The following is a 17291-nucleotide window of genomic DNA, read 5'->3' as shown; positions in this document are numbered from 1 at the left end:
ATCCTGCTGGTCATTTCTTACAGAACAATAATATTCCATAACATTCATATACCACAATTTACCCAGCCATTCTCCAATGGATGGGCATCCATTCATTTTCCAGTTTCTAGCCACTACAAAAAGGGCTGCTACAAACATTTTGGCACATACAGTTCCCTTTCCCTTCTTTAGTATCTCTTTGGGATATAAGCCCAATGGAAACACTGCTGGATCAAAGGGTATGCACAATTTAATAATTTTTTGTATACTCACATATGACTCCAGTACCTCCTATAGAATATCACTTCCTATTTATGTAAATGGAAAAGAGGGAATACCAAAAAAACCTCATCTATATAAAGACAAATATATATACATATATGTGAGGGTGTGTGTCCACTCTGGTTTTTTGCTTCATTCCTAAATAAAGGAAGGAATTTGTTCTTTCTATACATTCAATTGTATGTACAGAGTATAGAGAAAGGCAATTAAATAATAGAAATATAGAAGTAACAAGTAGATAAGTAATTATATATGTATATAAGGGCTATTTAAATGGTTATATGACACTATAGAGTGAAAATACATAAGTAATAATTAGATAAGTAATCATATAATATTGAAGGGGTATGTAAATTGTCCAATGCCACAGTAAAGTGAAAATAGATAAGTAATAATTCGATAAGTAATCATAAGTCTATAGAAGGGTATTTAAGTGGTCATATGTTTCTGTAGAGTGAAAATCGGAAGTAGTAATTAGATAAGAAATCACATATGTTTAGAAAGGCTATTTAAATGATCATATGCGACTGTAGAGTGAAAATAGGGAGGTAATAATTAGACAAGTAATCATATATCTATAAAAACAGGCTATTTAATTGGTCATATGCCACTATAATGTGAAAATAGAGAAGTAACAATTAGATAAGTAATCATTTATATACAGAAAGGCTATTTAAATGGTCATATGCCACTATAGAGTGAGTAGTAACTCTCTGTCTTCATCTATGTATACTCACATATGACTATAATGCCTCCTATAGAATATCACTTCATATTTATGTAAATCAAATATAGTGAATATAGAAAAAACCTCACGTATATGAAGACAAAGGATATATACATAAATGTGAGTGTGTGTGTCCGCTCTGGTTTTTTGCTTCATTCCGAAGTAAAGGAAGGCATTTGTTCTTTGTATATATTCATTTCTATGTATAGAATATACAGAAATAAATTAAATAATAGAAATATAGAAGTAACAATTAGATAAGTAATCATATATCTATAGAAGGGTTATTTAAATGGTCCTAGGCCACTATATCGTGAAAATAGACACATAATAATTAGAGAAGTGATCATATATCTATAGAAGTGTTATTTAAATGGACATATGCCATTGTAGAGTGAAAATAGATAACTAATAATTAGATAAGTAATCATATATCTACAGAAGGGCTATTCGAAGTGTCATATGCCACTGGAGAGTGAAAATAGAGAAAGACCAATTAGTTAAATAATCATACATCTAATAAAAAGGCTATTTAAATGGTCCTATGCCCCTATAGAGTGAAAATAGAGAAGTAACAATTAATTAAGTGATCATACATCTATAGAAAGGCTATTTCAATGGTCCTATGCCATTATAGAGCGAAAATAGAGAAGTAAAAATTATATAAGTAATCATATATCTATAGAAGGGCTATATAAATGGTCCTATGCCACTATAGAGTGAAAATTGGGAAGTAGTAATTAGATAAGTAATTATATATATATATATATATATATATATATATATATATATATATATATAGAAGGGCTATTGAAAGGGTCATATGCCATTGTAGAGTAAAAAAAGAGAAGCAATAATTAGTTAAGTAATCATACATCTATAGAAAGGCTATTTAAATGGTCCTATGCCACTATAGAGTGAAAATAGAGAAGTAATAATTAGTTAAGTAATAATACATCTATAGAAAGGCTGTTTCATTGGTCATATGCCACTATAGAGTGAAAATAGAAAAGTAACAATTATATAAATAATTATACATCTAGAAAAAGGCTATTTCAATGATCCTATGTCATTATATAGTGAAAATAGAGAAGTAACTATTAGATAAGTAATACATCTATAGAAATCCTATTTGAATGATCATATGCCACTATAGAGTGAAAATAGAGAAGTAACAATTGCATAAGTAATCATACATATTTAGAAAGGCTATTTAAATGGTCCTATGCCACTATGGAGAGAAAAAAGAGAAGTAATAATTACATAAGTAATCATACTTCTATAGAAAGGCTATTTTAATGGTCCTATGCCACGACAGAGTGAATATAGAGAAGTAACAATTGCATAAGTAATCTTACATCTATAAAAAGTCTATTTCAATGGTCCTATTCCACTATAGAGTGAAAATAGACAAGTAACAATTAGATAAGTAATCATACATTTATAGAAAATGTATTTAAATTGTCATATGTAAATATATATTGAAAATAGATAAGTAATAATTTGATAACTAATCACATATCTATTGAAGAGCTATTTAAATGGTCATATGCCAATATAGAGTGAAAATATAGAAGTAATAATTAGATAAGTAACCATATCTCTATAGAAGCGTTATTTATATGGTCCTATGCCATTATAGAGTAAAAATAGAGAAGTAATAATTAGTCTAGTAATCATATATCTATAGAAGCACTATTTAAATGGTACTATGCCACTATAGATTGAAAATACAGAAGTAATAATTAAATAAATTACCATATATCTATAGAAGTGTTATTCAAATGGTCCTATGCCCCTATAAAGTGAAAAAAGATCAGTAATAATTAGATAAATAACCATATATCTGTAGGAGGGTTATTTAAGTATTCATATGCCACTATAGATAGAGTAGTAACTCTCTATCTTCATCTATGTATACTCACATATGAGTACATTGCCTCCTATAGCATATCACTTTATATTTACGTAAATGGATTATAGGGAATATAGAAAAAAACCTCATGTATATAAAGACAAAGAATATATTAATAGATGTGAGTCTGTGTGTCTACTCTGGTTTCTCGCTTCATTTCTATGTAAAGAAGACATTTGTTCTTTCTATACATTCATTTGTATATAGAGAGTATAGAGAAAGACAATTAAATAATAGAAATATAGAAGTAACAATTAGACAAGTTATCATATACCTATAGAACGGCTTTTTAAATGGTCCTATGCCACTACAGAGGGAAAATAGAGAAGTAACAATTAGATAAGTAATGAAAAATCTATCGAAGGGCTATTTAAATGGTAATATGCCATGATAGAATGAAAATAGATAAGTAATAATTAGATAAGTAATCACACATCTATAGAAAAGCTGTTTAAATGGTCATATGCCACTATAGAATGAAAATAAATACGTAACAATTAGATAAGCAATCATATATGTATAGAAGGGCTATTTAAATGGTCATATGCCACTATAGAGTGAATATAGAGAAGTAACCATTAGATAAGTAATCATATATTTATAGAAATGCTATTTGAATTGTCATATATCGCTATAGAGGTAAAATAGAGAAGTATCAATTAGATAAGTAATCATATATCTATCGAAGGGGTATTTAATGGTAATATTCCAGTATAGAGTGAAAATAGATAAGTGATAATTAGATAAGTAACCATATATCTATAGAAGGGCTACTTAAATGGTCATATGCCACTATAGAGTGAATAGTAACTGTCTACCTTCACCTATGTATACTCACATATGCCTACAGCGACTCCTATACTATATCACTTTACATTTATGGAATATAGGGAATATAAAAAAAAAGCTCATCTATATAAAGACAAAGAATATATACATATATGTGAGTGTATGTGTCCACTCTGGTTTTTCACTTCATTCCTAAGTAAAGGAAGGCATTTGTTCCTTTTATACATTCATTTGTATATATAGAGTATAGAGAAAGACAATTAAATAATAAAAATATAAAAAAGTAACAATTAGATAAGTAATCATATATCTATAAAAGTGTTATTTAAATGGTCCCATGCCACTATAGATAAAAATAGAGAAGTAATAATGAGATAAGTAATCATAGATCTATAGAAGGGATATTTAAAGGGTCCTATGAGACGACAGAGTTAAAGTAGATAAGTAATAATTAGATAAGTAACCATATATCTATTGTAGGTATATTTAAATAGTGCTATGACACTATAGAGTGAACATAGATAAGTGATAAATAAGTAACCATATATCTATTGTAGGGATATTTAAATGGTCATATGCCACTATAGAGTGAAAATTGATATCTAATAAGTAGGTACGTAATCATATATCTATAGAAGGGCTACTTAAAAGGTCCTGTGCCACTATAGATTGAAAATAGAGAAGTAACAATTAGTGAAGTAATGATATATCTATAGAAAGGCTATTTAATGGTCATATGCCAGTATAGAGTGAAAATAGATAAGTGATAATTAGATAAGCAACCATATATATATATAGAAGGGCTACTTAAATGGACATATGCCTCTATAGAGTGAAGAGTAACTGTCTACGTTCATCTATGTATACTCACATATGACTACAGTGTCTCTTATAGAATATCATTTCATATTTCTGTAAATGGAATATACAAAAGAAATATATATATATTATATATATATATATATATATATATATATATATTATATATATATATATATATATATATATGTATGTGTATATATATATATATATATATGATTGTGTGTGTCCACTCTGGTTTTTCACTTAATTCCTAAGTAAAGGTAGGCATTTGTCCTTTCTATACATTCATTTGTATGTATAGAGTATAGAGAAAAACAATTAAATAATAGAAATGTAGAAGTAACAATTAGACAAGTAATCAAATAACTATAGAAGGGTTATTTAAATGGTCATATGCCACTATAGAGTGAATATCGATAAGTAATAATTAGGTAAGTAACCATATATCCATAGAACGGCAATTTAAATGGTCCTATGCCAGTATAGAGTGAAAATGTATAAGTAATAATTAGATAAGTAACCATATATCTATAGAAGGTATATTTCCAGGGTCATAAGGCACTATAGAGTAAGTAGTAACTCTCTACCTTCATCTATGTATATTCGCATATGTTGACAGTGCCTCCTATAGAACATCACTTCATATTTATGTAAATGATATATAGGGAATATAGAAAAATTGTCATCTATATAAAGACAATAAATATATACATATATGTGAGTGTCTGTGTCCACTCTGGTTTTCACTTCATTCCTAAGTAAAGGAAGGCATTTGTTCCTTCTATACATTCATTTTTAAGTATAGAGTACAGAGAAAGACAATTAAATAATAGATATAGAGAAATAAAAATTACATAAGTAATCATATATGTATAAAAGCGTTATTTAAATGGTCCTATGCCACTATAGAGTAAAAATATAGAATTAATAATTAGATAAATAATCATAGAACTATAGAGGGTCTATAAAAATGGTCTTATGCCACTATAGAGTGAAAATAGATAAGTAATAATAAGATAAGTAATCATACATCTAGAAAAAGGCTATTTCAAAGATTCTATGCCATTATATAGTGAAAATAGAGAAGTAACTATGAGATAAGTAATCCTACATCTATAGAAAGCCTATTTGAATGGTCATATGCCACTATAGAGTGAAAATAGAGAAGTAACAATTAGATTAGTAATCATACATATTTAGAAAGCCTATTTGAATGGTCATATGCCACTATAGAGAGAAAAAAAGAAGTAATAATTACATAAGTAATCATACATCTATAGAAAGATTATTTCAATGGTCATATGCCAGTATAGGGGGACAATAGATAAGTGATAATTAGATAAGTGAACATATATCTATAGAAAGGCTATTAAATGGTCCTATTCCATTATAGAGTGAAAATAGAGAATTAACAATTAGATAAGTAATCATATATCTATAGAAGGTCTATTTAAATGGTCCTCTGCGACTATCGTGTAAAAATAGAGAAGTAACAATTAGATGAGCAATCATAAATGAATAGAAGGATTATTCAAATGTTCATATACCACCATAGAGTGAAAATAGAGAAGTAATAATTAGATAAGTCTTCATATATCAATATAAGGTCTATTTAAATGGACCTATGCCCCAATAGAGTGAAAATAGATAAGTAACAATTAGGTAAGTAAACATCTATACATACATACATATATATATATATATATATATATATATAATATATATATATATATATATTATATATATATATGTGTGTGTGTGTGTGTGTGTGTGTGTGTGTTGTGTATATATATATATATATGTATGTATGTACAAGGGTTATTTAAATGGTCAAATGACATTATAGAGTGAAAATAGATAAGGAATAATTTGATAAGAAAACATATATCTATAGAAAGGCTATTTAAATGGACATATGCCACTATAGAGTGAAAATAGAGAAGTAATATTTAGATAAGTAATCTTATATCTATAACAGGTCTATTTAAATGGTCCTATGCCAATATAGAGTGAAAACAGAAAAATAATAATAATAAGTAATCATATATCTATAGAAAGGCTGTTTAAATGATCATATGTCACTATAGAATGAAATAGAAAAGTAATAATTAGAGAAGGAATCATAGATCTATAGAAAGGCTATTTAATTGTTCATATGCTACTATAGAGTGAAAATAGAGAAGTAATTATTAGATAAGTAATCATATATCTATTGAAGCGCAATTTAAATGGTCATATGCCACTATAGGGTGAAAATAGGGAAGTAATTGTTAGATAAGCAATCATATATCTATAGAAGTTTTATTTAAAGGGTCCTATGCCAGTATAGAGTGAAAAAAGAAAAATAATAATTAGTTCAGTAAATATATATATATATATGTGTGTATATATATATATATATAAAGGGCTATTTAAATGGTCATATGCTACTATAGTGTGAAATTAGAGAAGTAAAAATTAGATAAGTAATCATTTATCTATAGAAAGGCCATTTAAATTGTGATATGTCACTATAGAGAGAAAATAGAGAAGTAACAATTAGATAAGTAGTCATATACATATAGAAGGACTATTTAAATGGTCATATGCCAGTATAGAGTGAAAATAGAGAAGTAACAATTTGATAAGTAATCAAAAATCTATAGAAGGGCTATTTAAATGGTCACATGCCACTACAGAGTTAAAATAGATAAGTAATAGATAAATAATTATATTTAAATAGAAGGGCTCTGTAAATGGTCATATGCCATTATAGAGTGAAAATAGATAAGTAATAATTAGATAAGTAATCATATATCTATAGAAGTGTTATTTAAATGGTCATATGCCAGTATAGAGCGAAAATAGAAAAGTAACAATTAGATAAGTAATCATATATCTATAGAACGGCTATTTTAATTGCCCTATTACACTATAGAATGAAAATAGAGAAGTATCAAGTAGAAAAGTAACCCTATATCTATAGAAAGGTTATTTAAATGGTACTATGCCAATATAGAGAGAAAATAGAGAAGTAACAATTAGATAAGTAATCATACATGTATCGAAAGGCTATTTAAATGGTCATGTGCCACATAGGCCATCCCATAGTGGAGATCCCCTTGCTTTTCTAATGTTTTCCCTTGATGCAGCCCCTAATCAGCAAGTACTGGCCTTAATCTAACCTAAAAATCAGAATAAAAGCTAAGGTTCTTCCTGGACTTGTCTACTAAACTGGAGGGTACCTCCCCCCAATCTAACAGTGTCACATCTCAGAGCCCTGGATGGGCGAGTAGGAGGACAAAGCCCCGTAGTGAGCAGTTGGGGAACCTTCCACTACCAGGGACTGGAGTCCTAGGACCTGAGTCATGCATTTCCTGGTCACAGGTCATCCACGCTCAGGAGCCCGAGCCTCAGGTGGGCTTTGAGTGGGTCCCCTGGGCTTTCTCACCTCTCAGAAGTCCGTTCTCAACTCTCTGAGTCCTCAGGAATGAATCAGGAAGTAGAGCTGAATCTTGGCAACGTGGAGCCCCTGCTCACCAGCCATGGCTCCTGAAGTCAGTGCTCAACCTTGGTGGAGAGTCTCCCTCCAGCCATTCCCGGCGTTCTCTCCATTGGTCCCCAGCAGAGATCCAGCTCACCAGGCTCCTTGAAGACAGAATCCCTCCCCCTGAAATCCCATTATTCTCCTTTTACCCTTCCCTTCAGTCCTTCTCAAGCTCACTTTCCCCTTCCTGCAGCTACAAGTCTCAGGGTCATTCCCCTCTCCCCCACTCCTTTTCCTGTTCATTTACTTTCTTCCACAGACCTTCTCAGATGAATTCCCCCTCACCCACAACCTCAGCAGGTGGTTCAAGTTGCCATCATGGTTTCCTGACTGTGGTTATTAAAGAAACCAGGGAGGGAGAGAACCCCAGGGATCCAGACTGATGCCCACAGACCCCCTTCTGTCTGTGCAGGTGACCCTCTGTTCCCCTCCTCAAAACCTTGGGCTTTGTACATATTTATCCACGAGGACTCAAATATTTTCTCTGTAAAATCATATAAGAGAGAATTCCTCCATTCTTTCTTTAGTCCTCCTTATGACTACTGTATAACTCTTTATAATATAGTATGCTTGTGTGTATGTATGTATATATATATATATATATATATTTATGTAGGTTAAATAATACTAAATTAAGTGAGGAACTCATATATTTCATCTATATATATTCTATATGTATATATTACTCTGGTCTATTTCTATTAAATCATAAATTCATAATTAAATCAAAGAATATAGAGAACATGACAACTCATGTATGTGAAAACAGACTGCGTTTCTGAATATACATGAATATATATGTGTATGGTATGTGTGTATGTTTGTATGTATGTTCTTATTCTTCATTCCTGAGTTTGAGCACTCATTTTTTTCTTTCTATAAATTAATTTCTATGATTAATAAATTCTGTCTCCTCTGAAACATTAGTCATTCTATTTCTACCTAAATGTTTACTCATATATTAATCCTATTCATCTGCATGAGCAGCCATATTCTATTTAAAATATATATTTGTAATAATGCTTTCTCTGGGCCTGGAGAGAGTTACATGAATTGATGCTAAGTGAAATGAGCAGAACCAGGATTTCACTGTACACGGCAACGGCAAGATCATATGATGCTCGATTCTGATGGACGTGGCTCTTCTGAACGAGACCAGTTCCCATGATCTCATGATGATGAGAACCATCTACACCCACAGAGAGGACTGTGGGAACTGAGTGTGGATCACAACATAGGATTTTCACTTTTTTTGTTGTTGCATGAATTTCATTTTCTTTCTCATTTTTCCCCCCTTTTGAGCTGATTGTTCTCATGCAGTGTTAAGGACCGTGCCTAAGGGAAAGGGGCAGGTCAAGTCTCCTAGAGCCTCCCCAGCTGTGGATCGTAACATCTGAAGGAGTAGAAAGGGAGCCTTTACTGACACAGGTGTTGCTTGTGGACAGGGAATGAGATAAATTAGAGGCAGAGGGAAGAGGAAAGAGGTCAGAGAACAACAACTGCCTCTAAATCTCCTAGTATCCTCATCACCCTCTCACACGTAGAGATCCATTCTACGGGTCTGAGTTAGACCTCCAGCAGCCACTGGCAGGTGGCTCCCGTATCACAACAGTGCAGCAAGAAAATTGTATAAATACGTATACCTAAGTCAGATTGACAAATAATTTTGCCATGTTTAACATATATCAGATGATTTGCCATCTAGGAGAGGGGGTGGAGGGAAGGGGGGGAAATAAGAACAGAAGGTTGTGCAAGGGCCAGTGGTGAAAAATGATCCTTGCATGTGTTTTGACAATAAAAAGCATCAATAAAAAATAATGCTTTCTCTATACTCTTATAATCTGTGATCTGCAAGAGTTCTTCTCTATCCTCTCTCTATCCCTAAAAGTATTTTATGCTTATCTCCCTGTGATATAATATGTGAAGTCTCCTGTCTCTGAGCACATATAGAACTGATAGGGAAGATTCTGGACAGAGAATTAGTGTAGGTGCACAGGAAGGAACAGGGAGGGAGGGCATACTCCTAACTGAAGTACGAGCAGAGAAATATAGAAAATCTATATGTGTTCATGTAGGTGAATAGATAGAAAAATATATGAGTAATAGTAAATAAATCATAAGATACCATGTGTAAACAGTCTAAATATACTTATTTCGATGCACAGAATACATGACTGCTCTATATGTGACTACAGATAGTATACAGGGAAAGCCATCTAGATAAAATAAATAGATACAGATACAGATATTCATTCCTTTAGAGAAAGGGTCTTTGCGTGCTGCAATATGAATAAATGGGGAGTATAGAAGTGCATTCACTCATTCGATCCATAAACAGAGCACAGCAATACTCAAATGTATGGACTTATAGGGAGAACAGGATTCTACTTGTCTATATCAAAATGCACATGGGAGACAGGAATTCTCATCTATTAGGGGATTCCTCTAAATTTTCTATCATCCCTTTCCATTAGATTTTCCTTAGGAGCTAAGGCTCCCAGACTCTTCTTCTTGACTGTGCAATTATCTCCAATATTTGTATCCTCCCATTGATTGCTAATTGATATATATTAAAAATTCTTTATAAGGTATTGGATTGAGGCTTCACCGGTGTGTGTGTGTGTGTGTGTGTGTGTGTGTGTGTGTGTTTGTGCCCTAACTTCCATCCCGCACCGTGTTGCATCATTGCTAACAGATTGGAGGGTGTTCCTTTAGATTTCTAATAACTACATTACTGTACTTTTGGCCTCTTCAGGCTGTTGGCAGCAGGGGACAATCTGAGTGAGATCCATGAAGCTGATTTGGGAAGGTTAGGGGAGAATTCCTCTTTCCTTGGTGGACAGAACCCCACTGAGCTTCCCAGGGCAGGAAAGGGAAGGGCACCTGAGCTCTGCTCAAGGGGTTATTTGTTCTTCCTGTCCCATTCTGACTCCCAGAGCCCCCTTCTGCAGCTCAAGTAGTTTCCTTTAAACACCTGAAAATCCTCACAAATTTTCACCGAGGCCTTCTATACCAAGCAGTTCTGGTTTCATGGTTCACCAAAGGGAGAACCTTTTCCTTGTCCCTTTCCTTCACTGCACTGGGAGTTCTCTGAGAGCAGAAAACAGGGATCTTGCCCAGGCTATCCCCTCGAAACTCCAAGAAAATACTCAAGTCGGGCTCTGAGTGAGGTAGGTAGGAGTCATCCTCTTATTTCCCAAATGGAAGAAAGCCATTCTTGGAAGGGACAGATTTTGCTAAGGCTCATTCAGGAAAGTGTATCCCAGGCTGGCCCAAAGCTGAGGGATGGAATAGGGGATTATGCTGTGTCCTGCTTTCTAGAGCCCCCAAGTCGGGGTGACACAACGCACTGTTGCTTTCTAGAGCCCCCATGCCGGGGCATTTAAAATATACTGTCTTAATGGACAAGTGATGAGGCGGGACTCCTGAGGATGGTGGAAAAATGGAGTTTGTTTATTCCAAGGACTTTCCCCTTTTTATACCCTCATATTCTTAGGTAACAAAAACCCTGGGCATGTGCCCAGTATTACCGTGTGGATGGGGCCACATAAACAACTTGCTGTCGTACCTAGTTTGCCACCTGCTATTCCTCTGCTTCAACCTCCCCACAGGTTGTCACACCCTCTGACTCCTCAGGAAGGCCTAGAGCCCTTGGGGGGATGGGGAGCCGAACCAGACATTGTCAGCAGGTTCCCTCTGGGCCGAAGGGTCTTCTACCTCACCCAGAATTTCCCCACTGTCCGTGACCCTCTACAGGCTTACTTTTTACTTAACCCCACAGTCCTACTGAAGACTCCCAGAACCGCAGCTCTATGGGGAGCCAGCTCACCTGCTTCTGGGGAGCGCCTTCCCAGGGACCTTCCGTCTAAGAGGCTTGGTTCTCAGAGGAGCAAGAGGCTGAGATGGAAGCCAGGCCACCTGGAAGGAAAGAGAGAAGTAGTTCAAAGCCTGAGTCTGCTCCTTCCTGGCTGTGTGATCTTGGCCATATCCCTCCTACTCTTGAATGAGTCCTGGAGTCTCGGGCTGATGGTTCCTCACCACAGGAGCCTGAGCCTTAGGGGGAGGCTTTGTACTGGCCCCTGGCATTTCTCTAATGACTGAGATTTCTAAGTCCTCATGAAGCCAGAAACCAAGCAGAACTGGGTTTTGGGAAGGCGGACCCCTTGACCAGGACCCATGGCTAGGGATATCAGCTTTCTCTTTGGTGAGACAAAAGTCCCTCTATCACCAACCCTTCCCCCTTCCACTGGCCCACAGCAGACATTCCCCCCCATCCCTCTCCTTGGAGTCAGCATCCCTTTTCCGTACAATCTCTCCTGTTTGTCCCCTGGATAATATAAGAACAATATATACAGTAACAGCAACATTGTGTCATGATCAACTATAATAGATGAAGCTCTTCTCAGCAATAGAATGATCTAAGACAGTTCGAGGAGACTTGAGATGTGGATGCCATCCACACCCAGAGAAAGAACTTTGGAAATTGCATGCAGAGGGAAGGATACGAGTTTCATTTTTCTCCCTTTTTCTTGTTTTTTTTCCCCATTTATTCTGATTTTTTTTCATAAGATTACTAATATGGAATTGTGTTTCAAATGATCGTACATAGATAAGCTAAATAAGATTGCTGGCTACCTCGGAGAGGGGGGGAGGAGAGAGCTGGAGAAAACCCCAACCTACAAACAAATAGATTCTACCCTTATGGCCAGAACTCCTTCCCCCCACAATGATAATAAAGTAATCACCAGTTCGGGGCAGAGAAACTCTTGCTTAGTCTAATGCTTTCTCTTGGGGAACTTACCCCCCAGTTCTGCACTTATTCTAACCTCTGGACCTACCTCCCAAATCAGAGGAACCTTCTGAATGCCCACACTGGCGCCCCATCCTCACCCCCAACTCACAGGGACTGTTCCACCTCAAAGGCCCGGTCCTGGGAGAAGACAAAGTCCCCTACGAACTACTCGGGACTCTTTCCTTTTATCACAAGGAGTCCGGCCTAGAGCTTCTGCTTCCTGACCACTGTCCCTCCTGCTCCGGGGCTTTTGGGCATCTCAAATAATCACTATCACTTCTTGGGGTCTTCATGGAGCCGAGCTAAGTCTAGGCAAGGTTCCCTTCCCACACACCGAGCACTGATGCTTGTTGACATCAGTGCCGATCTTCGTAAAGCAGCAGTTGTCCCATCACCAACGTCCCCCTTCCTTCCACTGGTCCATACCAGATTTCGTGTCAACCGTTTCCCAGGAATCAGCCTTCCCTTTCCTAAACACTCTTTCCTGCTCAATCCCCCCTCCTCAAATAGCTTCTCAGACTCATTTACCCTGCCCCACAGCCACTACAGGTGGCTCTAGCGGCCTACGGGGTTCCCTTGTCACTGAGGGAGCCGGGCAGGGAGGGAAAAGCAGGGACCGGGACCGATGCCCTACGACCCCTTGATGTCTCCGCAGACAGCCCTTCGTCCCCCTCCTCAAAACTCCTGGGCTTGGTGCATCCTCATTCCTGTCGCCAGAAATATCTCCTCTGTATATTCATGGAAGGGAGTAATCCCCCATTCTCTGGAAATTCTTTTTTCTGGGTACTGGATGCTAACACTATATAAAGTGAAGAACTCATATTTCACTTATATATTTCTCTATATGTATTTATATCACTATAGTCTCCAATAAATCATAAATGCATAATTATATCAAATATATAGATAAATAACCATATATCAATAGAAGGGCTATTTAAATGGTCCTCTGCCACTATAAAGTGAAAATAGAGAAGTAACAATTAGATAAGTAATCATACATCTATAGAAAGAGTATTTCAATGGTCCTATTACAGTATAGAGTGAAATTAGATAAGTAACAATTAGATAAGTAATCCTATATGTATAGAAAAACATTTTAAATGGTCCTATGCCACAATAGAGTGAAAATAGATAAGTGATAATTAGATAAGTAATCATATATCTATAGAAGGGCTATTGAAATGGTCATATGGCACTGTATAGTGAAAATAGAGAAGTAACAATTAGTTAAGTAATCATACATCTATAGAAATGCTGTTAAAATGTTCATATGCCTCTATAGAATGAAAATAGATAAGTAATAATTAGATACGTCATTATACATATATACATACATACATATATATATATATATATATTATATATATATATGAAGGACAACAAACAAGATGGCACATGTATGTATTCGTTATATATATATTTATGTAACAGATTAATCAAATACTTATCTATACTCAGATGTTTAGATATAGTGATAGAACAGGTGAGTGCTCATACCTGTCAAAACACACATGGAAGATAGGAATCCTCTTTTATGGAGAGATATGTCTAATTATCATGGAAGAAGCCATGAGACTTTCCTGAAGAGTTAAGGTTCTCAACCTTTTTGGCTTTTGACTATCTAATGTTTCCAATTCCCAAATCAAGGATTTGTTTCTGAAGGCAGTCTTGAGATCCTATGATGTGTGTGCGTGCGTGTGTGTGTGTGTGTGTGTGTGTGTGTGTGTGTGTGTGTGTTTGTGCCCTAACTTCCATTCCGCACCGTGTTGCATCATTGCTAACACATTGAAGGGTGTCCCTTTAGATTTCTAATAACTACAGTACTGTACTTCTGGCCTCTTCAGGCTGTTGGCAGCAGGGGACAATCTGAGTGAGATCCATGAAGCTGATTTGGGAAGGTTAGGGGAGAATTCCTCTTTCCTTGGTGGACAGAATCCCACTGAGCTTTCCAGGGCAGGAAAGGGAAGGGCACCTGAGCTCTGCTCAAGGGGTTATTTGTTCTTCCTGCCCCATTCTGACTCCCAGAGCCCCCTTCTGCCGCTCAAGTAGTTTCCTTTAAACAGCTGAAAATTCTCACCAATGTTCACCGAGGCCTTCTTTACCAAGCAGTTCTGGTTTCATGGTTCACCAAAGGGAGAACCTTTTCCTTGTCCCTTTCCTTCACTGCACTGGGAGTTCTCTGAGAGCAGAAAACAGGGATCTTGCCCAGGCTATCCCCTCGAAACTCCAAGAAAATATTCCAGTCGGGCTCTGAGTGAGGTAGGTAGGAGTCATCCTCTTATTTCCCAAATGGAAGAAAGCCATTCTTGGAAGGGATAGATTTTGCTAAGGCTCATTCAGGAAAGTGTATCCCAGGCTGGCCCAAAGCTGAGGGATAGAATAGGGGATTATGCTGTGTCCTGCTTTCTAGCGCTCCCAAGTCGGGGTGACAAAACACACTGTTGCTTTCTAGAGCCCCCATGCCGGGGCACTTAAAATATACTGTCTTAATGGGGCAGTGATGAGACGGGACTCCTGAGGATGGTCGAAAAATGGAGTCCGTTTATTCCAAGGACTTTCCCCTTTTATACCCTCGTACACTTAGGTAACAAAAACCCTGGATATGTGCTCAGTATTACTGTGTGTATGGGACCACATAAACAACACGCTATTGTACCTAGTTTGCCACCTGCTCTCCCTCTGCTTCAATGTCCACACAGGTTGTCACACCCCCTGACTCCTCAGGAAGGCCGAGAGCCCTTAGGGAAGATGGGGAGCCAAACTAGACACTGTCAGCAGGTTCCCTCTGGGCCGAAGGGTCTTCTACCTCACCCAGAGTTTCCCCACTGTCCGTGACCCTCTACAGGCTTATTTTTTACTTAACCCCACAGCCCTACTGAAGACTCCCACAACCCCAGCACTATGGGGAGCCAGCTCACCTGCTTCTAGGGAGCGCCTTCCCAGGGACCTTCCGTCTAAGAGGCTTGGTTCTCAGAGGAGCAAGAGGCCGAGATGGAAGCCAGGCCACCTGGAAGGAAAGAGAGAAGTAGTTCAAAGCCTGAGTCTGCTCCTTCCTGGCGGTGTGATCTTGGCCATATCCCTCCTACTCTTGAATGAGTCCTGGAGTCTCGGGCTGATGGTTCCTCACCACAGGAGCCTGAGCCTTAAGGGGGAGGCTTTGTACTGGCCTCTGGCATTTCTCTAATGACTGAGAATTCTAAGTCCTCATGAAGCCAGAAACCAAGCAGAACTGGGTTTTGGGAAGGCGGACCCCTTGACCAGGACCCATGGCTAGGGATATCAGCTTTCACTTTTGTGAAACAAAAGTCCCTCTATCACCAACCCTTTCCCCTCCACTGGCTCACAGCAGACATCCTCCCATCCCTCTCCTTGGAGTCAGCATCCCTTTTCCATACAATCTCTCAAGTTTGTCCCCTGGATAATATAAGAACATTACATACAATAACAGCAACATTGTGTCATGATCCCACTGAGCACTGATGCTTGTTGACATCAGTGCCGATCTTCGTAAAGCAGCAGTTGTCCCATCACCAACATCCCCCCTCCTTCCACTGGTCCTCACCAGATTTTGTGTCAACCGTTTCCCAGGAGTCAGGCTTCCCTTTCCTAAACACTCTTTCCTGCTCAATCCCCCCTCCTCAAATAGCTTCTCAGACTCATTTACCCTGCCCCACAGCCACTACAGGTGGCTCTAGCGGCCTACGGGGTTCCCTTGTCACTGAGGGAGCCGGGCAGGGAGGGAAAAGCAGGGACCGGGACCGATGCCCTACGACCCCTTGATGTCTCCGCAGACAGCCCTTCGTCCCCCTCCTCAAAACTCCTGGGCTTGGTGCATCCTCATTCCTGTCGCCAGAAATATCTCCTCTGTATATTCATGGAAGGGAGTAATCCCCCATTCTCTGGAAATTCTTTTTTCTGGGTACTGGATGCTAACACTATATAAAGTGAAGAACTCATATTTCACTTATATATTTCTCTATGTATTCATATCACTACAGTCTCCAATAAATCATAAATGCATAATTATATCAAATATATAGAAGATATATGACAATTCATATGTGAAGACACAATATGTATGTGAATATATACGTATATATTATCGCATATGTGTATGTCTCTCTGTGTGTTCACGTTCTTTCTCTTCATTCTTGGTTTGAAGCACTCATTTTTTTCTGTCTATAAATTCCTATTATTTATAAATTCACTTTCCTCTCAAACATCAGAAATTAGAAAAATGAGCAATACTGAGGGGACCATGAAGTGAGGGACATACTCATGATTCAGATACTAGTAGAGACATGTAGAAAGGCTCTGAGTGTTCATGTATGTGAATATAGAGAGAGAATACATGAATAATATTAAGAGTCACAAGAGACCATATAGAGTCTAAATAGCCTTATTTAGATGCACAGAATAAATATTTGCTCATCTCTAGATGTGACTAAACAAAGTA

At 36.9% G+C, this 17291-nt stretch overlaps 1 protein-coding gene across 1 annotated transcript in view; it reads right to left on the bottom strand.

Moving 5' to 3' along the window:
• Window positions 1-17291, bottom strand: part of LOC127542906 (uncharacterized) — a 247599-nt gene that overhangs the window by 206883 nt on the left and 23425 nt on the right. The window contains exon 2 of the mRNA XM_051968810.1: window positions 15754-15842. The gene's annotated coding sequence lies outside the window, so the exon portion shown is untranslated. The remainder of the gene's footprint in view (window positions 1-15753; window positions 15843-17291) is intronic.

Source organism: Antechinus flavipes, chromosome X, assembly GCF_016432865.1.
Source record: "Antechinus flavipes isolate AdamAnt ecotype Samford, QLD, Australia chromosome X, AdamAnt_v2, whole genome shotgun sequence".
Taxonomy (NCBI): domain Eukaryota; kingdom Metazoa; phylum Chordata; class Mammalia; order Dasyuromorphia; family Dasyuridae; genus Antechinus; species Antechinus flavipes.
Note: the sequence above shows the minus strand (reverse complement) of the source record. Positions and strands in the feature narration are given on the sequence as shown.